Here is a 13,296-nt window from a genome sequence, read left to right as displayed (position 1 = left end):
AGTGGTTGTTTGAGATGGTATGCGAAAGGTCTCGTGTTGGAATCCATATGGAGCTGATCATGCCAATCCTAAGATCTTAATCACTCGCTCTAAAAGCTCGAGCCCATAGAGTGGTGAATCAATTCCTTTATCTCATAGCTCAGGCCCCACATTGCATGGGTTAGGACCTCAGCCGAACCTCCTCGTGGGCCCCACCTCACATGGGTTCTGCTTCACACAGGCAATTAAAGACCTACAAACATTGATTCATGTTTTCTTTGATAGAGTCCTGCCATTGATATGCTGCTATAGTAGCCTTATTCAAAACTAATCCTGACTTGCAGTGCAGACGAGGTGATGGTCCATGCACTAAAATTTCCATGGATTGATATATCCTAACTTTGGTTGTATTTTCTTTTTTAGCCATCTATTTGTTGGGCTAGTTCTCAACTATTAATTAGGACTCTTTTCATCCTATCTGGGTCCCTTCTTTAATTGATACAGACCATTGATCTAACAGGTGACTGTAGATGGGACATCTGATTAAATCTTCATGGAAGATTATAGCCATCCAATGCTTAGCCCTTTCTTCTAGACCATTGTATATTTTTCTTTAAACCATTTATCAGTACGCCCACTGATTGAGTGGTATAATCCATCAATCTAGGAGAACATATAAGTTTCCCTCATCCATGGTGGGGTCCATTATATCTACGGCATGGATCAGCAAACCATTGGCCCTTCCTGATGCGCCATTACACCCGAATTTCTGTTCATATCCATCTACCGTCCACTGAGCTCATACAGCCTGAAACAGCCAGCATATCCCGGATAGAAAACATCCAAGCCTGTCCACATGGTGGCCCACCAGAACAACAGTCCTGATCACCACAAATGGCTGTCACTGTACCGTGGAGATGCAACCGCATAGAGCTTCCATGTGTTTATGAACATTCGTTTAGCAGTGTCCTGATCCATTAGCAGACGAATGGTGCCTTGTTAGCACAAGTAGAGCCCGTGATTAAATGATCCAGACCGTTGATCTGTTAGGTATGTTGTGGATGTGATTCCTTTAGACCATTCTAGATAAGAAAGATTATAGCCAACCAATCTTCAGCCTCTTATTTATGGACCACTATATTCTCTTTGGGGCCGATCCTAAAAATCTCTAAACCATCTATCAGTAGACCACAAATTGAAAATTACAGACTACCAATCTTGGAGGGTTTTTTTTCCATCTACGGTGGGGCCCATCACATCAACGAGCCCGATGAACATACTATAGACCCCATCTGTTGAGCTAGAACAGGCCCAATTTCAAAATCACAATGGCCTACCCAAGTCTAGATGGGTTGGGCCTGGCCTAGATCGATTCAATTACGCCGTGCTGGGTTTGTGTTATTATAACTATACTGTATGTATTCCCAATTTCCCATAGATACCATTTGCATAAATGTAGAAATTGTTTAATGGGCCAGTGTTGGGCTTCAGATAATTTTTATTTTGAGCTTGGGTGAGCCTCGGTTTCAGACATTATATTGCATGCTGATGGCCAGACCTATTTAAGTAGGGGTGGTAATGTTTGATGTTCAGGTCAGTCCGTTTACTAAATGGGCTAAAGATTTGTGGCCTGAACTTGACCTGCCCACATTTCGCGGTGGTCCAACCTAAACCCGACCCACTTAACCGTCAAACCAAAGACCAGACCATCCCGTCATGACCGCACTCGAGTTTAAGAATGGAATAAGAGTTAAACGCATGCCTGCCTTGCCATGCCCAGTTAGTGGATGTATGCAAACGTAAATACATCATCTGTATGTATTTATAGTAATCATTTGTTAATTTGTTTGGGTTCTGGACTTGGTTGAGTCATCTAGCTGGGCCCAAGCCCAATTTATTTACTTAAATGGGCTATTTTTTCAAGCCCAAGCCGGACCTCTGCCCATTTAGATTGGTCCAATGCCATATAAGAAGCCTGTCAGGCCAGTTTACCCGTGGGGCGTGGCGGAGCGGCTTCGGTGGATCCCTGACTGTGGGTCCCACTATGATGTATTTGCCTTACATCCACACCGTTCATCCGCTTTGAGAGCTGATTTTGGGGTATGATCCCAACAATGAAGAAGATTCCCCACACCACAGGAAACCGTGGTGATTGACTATTAAAAATTCTTCTGGGCCACTAAAGTTTTGGATCAAGATTATATTTATTTGGTCCCTTCATCCAGGTTTTCGTGAACTTATCAACAGGTTGGATGGCAAATAAACATTCCGGTCTCCCCAAAGAAGTTTTTAATGGTGGGTATTCAATCACCACTGTTTCCTGCCCTATGATCCACCTGAGATTTGGATCTGAATCGTTTTTGGCATTATGCTTAAAATAAGATTCCAAAATGGATGGACGGCATGGATGCAAGGTACATACATCACGGTGGGCCCCACAGTCAGGGATCCACCGAAGCCATGTACACTCGAGGTGGATTGCGTACCGAGTAATTCTTAGGCGGTGGGCTATAGCCCACTAAGTAAGCTTAGTGGGGCTCACCGTGATGTCTTATCTACTCCATGCATCAATTTTACCAGCACATTTTAGGGCATCTAACCTAATGTTTGTTCACCATCCAACCTTAATAAGGTAAAATAGACCTGGATGAAAGTAACCATCCAACCCGTTGATAAGGTAAAACAGACCAGGATGAAAGAAAAAACTTTTATGGCCCACAAAAGGTTTTTAATGGTTAATAACCACTGTTTCCAAACGGTGTATACACCGCATGCATCCGAGTACATGAAGGGTGTGTAGATATACACCGCATGCATGTAGCCCTACTGACAGGTTCGGCATGTGGTGTGGTCCACTTGAGCTTTGAATCTGCTTCATTTTTGGGCACATGCCCTAATATAATTCAGCAAAATAGATGTACAGTGTGGATAGCATACATCATGATGGGCCCACAAAACTTTGCCACTTGTCCATTTGATAGCTACATGGATAGGATTATTCACCAGTGTGATTATCCAGGATTGGTTCACACATTTGAATGGCATCCAAGTTAAAGATCAAGACCATTCATCAGTAGTATTGCAGTATGAAGATACGCCTGATTAAAAAAAAAATAATAATAACAAATGAGTAAATCCACCCGTCTATCAAAAGTTATACCGGTCACAACAGGGGATTGAGATGGGAAGTTCCACTATCAAAATTGTTTAAATTGTTTGTGCGGTCCACAGTGCTGATTGCACGCCATCCTATCCACTCATCTAATAAGTCACACCATGATGAATGCATTTACAATGTATTTAAATAAATAAATAAAACTTATATTTTACTCCCAACTACCTTCTTCTTGGTCACTGAAATACACTTGTATATTTGCTTCCATGCACTTTAACAAAAGTAACAAAAATAAAATATATAAAATATCATTTTAACCGTAACAAAAGTAATAAAATATAAAATATACAGTTCTAATAAAGAACACGTTTACGTATGAATTAAAATTAGGAATTCCATTTTACCTTAGATGTTTCAATCAATGGTGCATGTATTTCCAGTTCCACACCAATGGAATTATCAATCTTTAGATTTTTTAGATTCAGTGCGTTGATGTAGACCCATTTTTATTTTATGCAACTAGACCCATTTTTATTTTATGCAACAACAAAAATTGATATCCAAGTATTGAGATGGGGTGTACTCATGTTGAGAAACAGTACATCCATGTATTGTAATTCTGGTGTTTCAAAATAAAAAAAATATTATTAAATGACTTGAAAAATTCTCTCTAAATTTTCAAAAAGCAACAAAGGCATTTTGTTTTATAATGGTATGGGTTTAGTCCCACATTGGATATAAAAGAAGAAAACTTTGAATTTATAAGAAGAAAATTTTGGATAGGGCTTAGGCTCCTTTCAAGGGCATGTGAATTTGGTTGTTTAGAGCTATGCCATTAGCTCCGATCTCTATTCATATATATATGTATGGCGTATACTCTACACATGAAATATCTAAGGATATCTAGTCAGCATTGGCTATAAGAGTTAGGAAATAAACTAACCTGAAAGATGGATTCTATACATTTTTCCTTGAGGATGATCCTTTAACTTATACAAAAGCTATCAATTCACCCGATTCATTCTTCTGAAAAGAAGCCATAAATGATGAATTAGAATCTATTCTATTTAATAAAACTTGAACATTAGTAGTCTTACCAACTGAAAATAAGATAATAAGATGTAAATGAATTTTTAAGAAAAAGTTAAAACCTGTTTGCACTATTGACAAAATTAAAGCTAGAGAAGGAAAGAATAGACTACTTTGATACATATTCTCATATAGTTAGGATCTCTTTTATTAGAGTCCTTGTAACCTTAACATTTATATACAAATTACTTATACATCAAATGTATGTTAAAACAACTTTTTTGAATGAAGATTTAGAAGAAGAAATATACATGGATCAACCTAAGGGTTATAAAATTGAAGGTCAAGAAAACAAAGTATATAAATTAATCAAATCCCTATATGGTTTAAAACAAGCTCTTAAACAGTGGCATGAGAAATTTGACAATGCTTTAAAGTCTAATGGTTATAGAATAAATGATGTAAACAGATGTGTATGCAGTAAATTCAGACGTAATGAAGGACTTATTATTTGTTTGTATGTAAATGACATGCTCATTTTTAGAAATAGTTTTAAGTTGATTAACTCTACTAAGAAATTCTTATCATCACAGTTTGATATGAAAGATTTAGGCGATGTTAATGCAGTCCTTGGAATAAAAGTAATTAGAAAAGATGATGGTTTTATTCCATCTCGGTCTCATTACATTGAGAAAGTGTTAAAATATTTTAATCACTTTGATAGCATACCTCTTAACACTATTTATGATTATTTCATACATACTAAGAAAAATACAAGTAAAAGTATATTACAATTTGAATATTTTAGAATTATTGGTAGTCTAATGTACCTAATGAAGTACACAAGATTTGATATACCTTATGTTGTAAATAAATTGAGCATATACACTTATAAACATAGTAATGATCATTGGAATGCTTTATTTAGAATACTAAGGTATCTAAAAGGTACAATCACATATGGTATACATTATATTGGAAGGATATCGCGATGCTAATCGGATTACAAATTCAAATGAAACTAAATGCACAAGTGGATATGTTTTCATTTTGGGTGGAGGAACTGTCTTTTGGAAATCCACCAAACAGACTTGATCACTCGGTCTATTATGGAATCCGAGTTCATTGCTTTGGAAAATGCTGAAACAGAAGCAGAATAGATTAGAAATCTATTAGTTAATATATCTTTGTGGCCAAAACCTATTTCGGCTATATCTCTACATTGTGATTGTCAGGCTGCTATAATAAGGGCAAATAATAAGATTTATAATAGCAAAAGTAGGCATATTCGACTACGACATAATATAGCAAGACATTTATAATAAGATTGAGTAATAACTATTGATTATGTGAGATCAAAGAAGAACCTGATAGATCCTCTGACTACACGACTTAATAAATAACTAGTCTCAGATATATTGAAGGGAATGAGGCTAAGTCTAATATCATGAGCTACCGGTGTTGGTAACCCAACCTATACAAATAGAGATCTCATGCGATAAGTTTTAAATGGGTAAACAACAAAACACTAGGAGACGTATAGCACTACAATAAGAAAGTTCTTTTTATGGTGTAGATAGTGTAAGCAACAATTAATAAGGTTGAGTCTCGAACTCTTAATGAATCCATATGATATATTCTTATTGGTAGTATATTTAGTTGCTACGTATGCTTGATAGAATTCACTTATAATAGTGTGGAGGTGAGGCTGCTTCCTATAAGAACTTGGAAGAATTTTCTATAGCACTAGTGAAATCCAGGTAAAGATGCGTAGCCAAAAAGCATCAAACTATAAAACCATTTGTATCAGAAAAATTGTGTAAGTGACATGTATAGTCGTTTTATATTAATAGGAATTTGGTTTAAGACTGTTTGTCACCTCACTCATGTGATCATACCTTGTCTATTCTAAGTATCAATTCAAGTCTACTAGACATCAATATAATGCACAATTATTTTTGTATAACTCGAAAGTCATTATTTTGAAACATGTGGGGGATTGTCGTAATATTGGTGTTTCAAAATAAATAGATATTTTTAAATAATTTGAAAATTTTTCTCCAAATATTCAAAAAGTAACGAAGGCATTTTGTCTTGTAGTGGGGTGGGTTTAGTCCCATATCGGATAGGAAATAAGAAAACTTTAGGTTTAGAAGAAGAAAATTTTACATAGGGCTTATGCCCCTTTTAGGGGGCATATGAATTTGGTTGCTTTGGGGGGGGGGGGGGGGGGGGGGTGGTATGGTGTGGTGTGGTGTGTGCGCGCATGCGAGTATACTTGCAAGCTTAAAAGTTTTTGTTGCTTTTTTTATTTGCAACAATTATTTATTTTGTATTTTCAAATATAGCCAAAAAAATGAAAATGTTTCTTCTTAAAAAACCTAACAGCCATGTCTGTTGATAATGGTGCGTATACATCCATTCGAGGCAACCTTTGAACTCTATATAATAGACTTTTCTGGTTCCGAATTTTAATATTTAATTCAATCTTTCGGCTTTTTCTCTCTTTCTTACTTTGAATTTCTGCAATGAATTTGGTTTATATTCGGGTTAGACATACAATTACAGTTCGGGTCTTCGTACATCGAGTGAGCCGGTGTGACAAGACAACATTCGAGGATATCATAAAGATTGATCGTCCAGTATTCTTGTTACACTACGGACATCATCCAAAGAAGGAAATTAATTTCAAGCCGAGTGACTTTCGTCATGCCTCGAATCAAATAAGTTTTCTAATTCTTCCTTATTTTAATTTTCTTTTAATAAATTTTTTAATTCTGAATTTCTATAATAATAAATTCACATATCCAAAAATTCTTACACCATGTTATACCATCCATGCAATGTATAGCTCTCCAACAAACCATACTCGAAGAGCAAACGCTGAATGGTGTCAATCGAGGTGTCGGTATTGTATAATCACATCGTGCTCAAATTATTACATTTCAAATAAATGTAAGAAGGGATATTCACAACACAACCATGTAATTCCAATGTCTTTAATGTTTTGAATTGGAAAAGTGTCTGGGGCATCTCTAACCCACCACTTTCAATGACCAACTCACCTATCAACCTTCCCATCAAGTCCCCGATCCAATGGTCTATATTACAAATGCTCTTGCAATACCATGTTGATATACAACATCACTATATAACCCCACGGTGAGATGCAATAATTTTGTTGACGATCGTGATCTATTCATCTCCACCTTCAAGTGGGGCCCAATGTTAATCACTCTTTTTTGCAGTTGTTGCTTTTTTTTTTCTTCTTTTTCCATCCTTTCTAGTGGTAGTGTTACGAATGGATCGATATTTAAGCGATGAAGGTCCATACATGTTGTCATGCTTTCGATAAAATGAAAGTTCTCACCGCCTCATGAAAGGGCAAGAGAGACAGTATAGAATCCCGTAGAGACTCTCCCAAACAATCATAAATGTCGTGCTGTATATTCTTTCTTCTTTCTTCTCCCATCTCTCATCTGTATCTCTTCTTTATTCTCTCATCTAAGGGATGGAGGTCTATGCATGATACCATGCTTTTGATAAAATGGAAGTTCTCCTCACCTCATGATAGGGCAAGAGAGACAATATAGAATCTCATAGGGACTCTCCCAAATAGTCATAAACGTCGCATTACATTTTCTTTCTTCTTTCTTCTCTTGCCTCTCTCCTCTGCCTCTCTTCTTTATTCTTCTATCTAAGGGATGGAGGTCCATGCACAATACCATGTTTTCGATAAAATGGAAGTTCTCATCGCCTCATGAAAGGGCAAGAGAGACAATATAGAATCTCATAGGGACTCTCCCAAATAGTTATAAACGTTGCGTTGCATTTTCTTTCTTCTTTCTTCTCCTGCTTCTCTCCTGTCTCTCTCCTCTCTCTGTTTCAATCCAAAGTAGAAAAATGTCTCCTCTCTCCTCTCTTAAGTGGGGTCCAAAATAAAAATTAGTACTTCATATTTTATTTTTCATCTGCTATTTATAAGGTGTGGGGCCGCGGTTTATGCGAGTAGAGACGAATGTGGATTTCCTATGGAAACTCTGCGAACCTAAGTGGGTCCTACCATGTTATTTTTAAGAAGTCTACCGCTACTACTTAAAAAGTGAATTTGAAACATAAATGTTATTTTGATCCAAATTGCAGAGAAAGCATACTTGAAACCTCCTTTTTCTGAAAACCCCCTTCCATAAAATGCATATAAGCAGACACTTTCTTCTTAATACAAAGGTCAACCTGATGACTAGGCTAGCCTAATTTTAAGCCTAGATAAGCACTCAGAAGAGTATGCCTAATGTACATCAAGGATCTAACAATTATGCACCCCATGTCCCCTTGGTTAATCCTCATGGGCTTGTCAACTAAGTAGCATGGTTCTTAAATAATGCCTTCAGTGCTAGGACAAATCAACTCCATCCCATCATACAAAACCTTCAAACCATGACCTAAAAGGAGTGTTTGACGCATGATATTTAAAGTTGTACACAAGTCCAACCGTCGGCTCAGCCACTTGCTGACCCGAGCTCGAACTCGGCTTGGCTCAGTCCTCGAGCCTGACTGGCCAGCTCAGCATGGTTCGGTCAGCAGCTTGGGCCAGTTCGAGTCAAGATTAAGCCGAGTTTACCTGTGTGGCATTTTCACAAACACATGGTCTGCACCTTCAAAATCTCATTGTATATAAAACAACAACAATGGTTTTACAAGTAATTTATAAAACACCTTATAAGCAACATAAAAATCAAGAAAAAAGGGTATTCATTTTATATACGTATCTTCCTTGCCACCAGTCATACTTCATTGAGTCATTTCATCAAACACTTGGTGAGCAGCAGCAATATTAAGGTAACCGAGTCACCGAACTGAATTGATTCAAGTTAGGTTCGATCCAAGTCAAGTCGAGCTCGGGCAAGCTCGAACTTGGTTTGAAATTTTTTCGAGCTTGAAAAATCAGCTCAAACTCAATTTCGAACCAAGTCAAATCGAGCTTTTTCGAGTCAAGTCAAGAGAGCTACTGAGCTAACTTTGCTCGTGTACAGCCCTAATGGTATTAGATGGGATTAAGTGGTATAAGATTAAAAAAGTATAATTATTACATGTGATATGGATTGTCCCCTATTACCATGGGATACCATGACACAAACATAACTCCATGCCCTGTTTGTGTCATGGTGGTATTCGGTTGTTAGTTTGTTGCCCATTGAATAAATATACCAACTATCATTTCGAATCATTGAGAATAGCATATATGTGTTATATCTGTACTATCCATTCATTTTACAACTTCATTTTATGTCATGGGCCCAAAAATGAGGCACATCCAAAGCTTAAGTGGACCACAACGTAGAAAATAGTGGGATAATGATGCCCACTGTTGAAATCTTCCTAAGGTCCACCGTGATGTTTATTTGCCATCCAACTTGTTCATAAGGTCAAACAAACTCGGATGAAGGGGAAACATAAATATTAACTTGAACTAAAACTTCAGTAGCTCCCAAGAAGTTTTCAATGGTAGGCATTCAATTTGCATCGCTTTCTATGGTGAGGTCCACTTGAGCTTTGGATATACTTAATTTTTAGGCCCATGCCCTAAAATGATCTCTAAAAATAGACGGACGGTGTGGATATAGTCCATACATCATGGCGGGACCTATAGAACTTGTTCACATCTACAAAACTTTTCAACATTTTAGGCGAGAGTCCTCCTGATCCAATAGGAACCAAATGAAAATTCATCTAACCTAATCCCGACCTTTCCCATTCTCCCCAAACGAAGAGTGAAATTTAAACGATACCAAATATAATTTCATCCCACCTAATCTCATATAACACCGTGAGCTAAACGCCCCCTAAGTCAATATCTAATAACTAAATTAATATTATTTATAAATACGAGAAGGGCTCGAGTCTAATTGCTTAGACCACTAAAAAAAATTGAAATCTAGATTATTGAACGTCGCCTAAATAAAAAGAGGAATGTCATGAGACTGGTGATCACAATGATTTTGCTATTTTTTTCCTTTTATTTTCTTAGGTACTATTTTATATCTTGCGATAGGGTTGTTAATCCTCTTTTATAAACTCTAGTATGTTATTCTAATGGTCATATCATCAACTCTGTAAGGTAAATAACTCTCTTATTTAGGTAAATTAATCCACTATTTTTATCATAATTTAGATGGTTTTTTTTAAAAGTATAATACTAATATTGTAATGAAAATAAATTGTTTAGAAGCTTAGTTAATAAGCCAATGTAAGAATTACTTAGGATTTTCACCACCAATAGTTAAAATTAAGAGGGCTTGATGGCCATTGATTCAACATTCTCCATTTTCTCATGAGAGCCAAATATCTAATAAGGTTTTACTTTCACTATTTGTAAATTTTTCATTTATATAAATATTCTTATTATAAGTTTTATTATACTCTTAAGGATATGTCACTTAAGACTTTACATGTCTAAGTGCGTTTATATTTTCATTGACTTAGGTATCTCAAAGTCTCATTAAGTGTACATACTTTGTAAAAAAAAAAAATTTATGCTTATAGTTTTCCTTAATGGATCGGCAATCATTTCACATTACGGTAACTCATAGTTACATTTCCATAATTACATTTCATTTCTTAAAAATATCCCGTATATAATGATATTGTACTTTAATGTATTTGACCTTTGAAGACTAACTTCACATTGTATAAATGTAATTGTAGTTTGGGTACTATAAAAACTGAACTAGCTTGTTAGTTATATTTAACTGTACATATTTTATGAAGAGTTTTATTTATACAATAAAAGTAGATACTATACTATAAGCAATAAATCCAATGTCCTTAATATATTTGGTAACAAATTCTAATTTCGTAGTAAACTAAGAAACATTAGTTTCTCTAAATAAGAAAACATGACTTAAGATGGACATGTTATTGTCCTTATCCCCCGTGAGATTTGAATATGAATAACCTAAAATATTAAGAATATATGCTTGACAAGACAACTTTACATTCATTGTAGCTTCTATATATATAAGTATTATTTTCACTACATAATAGTATTTTACACCAAGACTACTTTGTAGACTTTACGCGAAATTGTAAAAGGACCATGTTGTTAATTGAATATGGAGATCAAATGAACTAGATAGTGTACCTTGTTGAAATGTCATCACTGTATACTCGATGTCGTAGTCTTCCTCTCCTTGCACCTTTAGAGAAGCCTTAGAATGAGAATTTTAGCTTCTGTTGTATATAAGAATACAGACCTAACCATGTTTATATGAGATAGATGGTTGAGGAGTTTGAAACCCAATGAAACTCCTCTCCCTAAGGCTCCACATGAATTTGGTAATCTTATTCCCATTAGAATACTATCTGTGTATCACAGTTCTAGCATACCACCCTTTACATGATTTTAGATGCATCACAACTTAACGAGGTCCACTGATACTCCTGATCACACAATATAACTTTTAAGACAATTCAGACAGTTGATCAATAAGTACCTATAGATATCTCATCCAGTAATGAAATGGTTGATTAAGTTTGATAACAAGTATTGCCTCTCACATGGAATCAAGAGCTATTCACTTTGTCTAAGTCTATATATGTTCATTCTAAAATACCTCCAAACTAATCCGATTTGAACCAATGTCTAATCTGACTTATGCAAAATTCAAATTAAGGCTAAATTGGTCATCTAGTGACAATGAAAATCCAATTTCCACTAGCACATTCTCTCCCTCAAAAGCTATCAGGTGCCTTACAATCCACACCCCACACGCACCCATGGACTCACATCACACAATAGGATTTCACCACAATGGGTACTCGTGCCCATGACCTCGTGTTGAAACATTTGTGAGTCTACCACCGAAGCATGATTAAGAATTCATCTTAGTTTCTACTTATTCAATAGATAAGTATATTTGGCGAACAATATATTTATTAACCAAAAAGTAGGTAAATATAAATGGTAATAATATATTTATAAGTTACTTTATAACTTTGTTTGAAATTTTTTAAATAGATGTCATGTGGCCATCACTTAGGAGTATTAACAACTATGATTGAGGGTTGGCTTTGGTCCTAATTTTAAATCATTCGGGCCGAGCTTGATAGGTTAGGCCTATTTAAGATTTAGGCTAGACTTAGCTTGGCCTATTAATAGCCATAAAATAAAATATTCAAAGACATTCTCATTACAGACATATTGTATTGATGGACAAATGACTACAACTTTTTCATGTCGAATTAAATTACTTTCTTCCTACGAAAGTTAATAAAAATAACCAAAATATTTTTCAATTTATATGGTACATATAATATATTCCCTAAAGAAAGAAAAACTTATGAAATTACATAAATTTATGAACCCGTTAAGATATAGGAGACTAAAACAAGAGTAAATATAGACCAGCCCAAACCACACCAGATACAAAAAGAAAACTACCGCCACATAAAAATAAAATAAGAAAAATTAGAGCAACTAAAATTAAATCACAAAAACACAAAACATCGGTTATAAAACCAATCTACAAATAAAAACATAAAGAGTATAAAAGTCCTTAAAGTAACCATCCTCCTTTTTGAGAAACTTGATGCCTTCCTTCTCATCTATGTGTCTTCGTCGTTGAAGTCACTACTCTCCTTCAAGCTAAAGCTGGGAAAGTTTTACTGGTTTTTAAAGGCTTTTAAGCCATTGATTAAGTCCTACCTCTGATCTTTGGTGCTCGTATCATTTCTAATAATTAGGCTTGTACGACTTCTTATTTTGGTTAAATTTGTAAGACGGAAGCTCTATATTCTCGCTAGTCTTGACCAATTTCGTAATCAAAGCTGTAAAAATTTATAATCACAAGAATTCATAAACATTGTCATACATTCTTAATATATTTCATTCATGATTTTTTTCCTCAAATTTTAAATTAACTATCATTGAAGTTAATAATGATAGATGAATAGTTATATATAAGAAGATTGAAAAGTAGGTGCCTTATTAGTAGCAGAAAGTCATCCCAATAGCGTATTTTCTTACCAACCTTTTCAGTCTCCCCTCCTTCAGTTATAACCTTTATGAAGTTTACAATTGTTGCATTAATAAATGGTAATTTCAATATATATGAAATAAGACATGCACTTAAAACTTAAAAAATGAAAAAATGCTATTAGATTTTCAAGAATTT

This window comes from Magnolia sinica, chromosome 7 (assembly GCF_029962835.1).
Source record: "Magnolia sinica isolate HGM2019 chromosome 7, MsV1, whole genome shotgun sequence".
Classification (NCBI taxonomy): domain Eukaryota; kingdom Viridiplantae; phylum Streptophyta; class Magnoliopsida; order Magnoliales; family Magnoliaceae; genus Magnolia; species Magnolia sinica.
The sequence above is the reverse complement of the archived record's forward strand: the minus strand, read 5'-3'. Positions refer to the sequence as shown.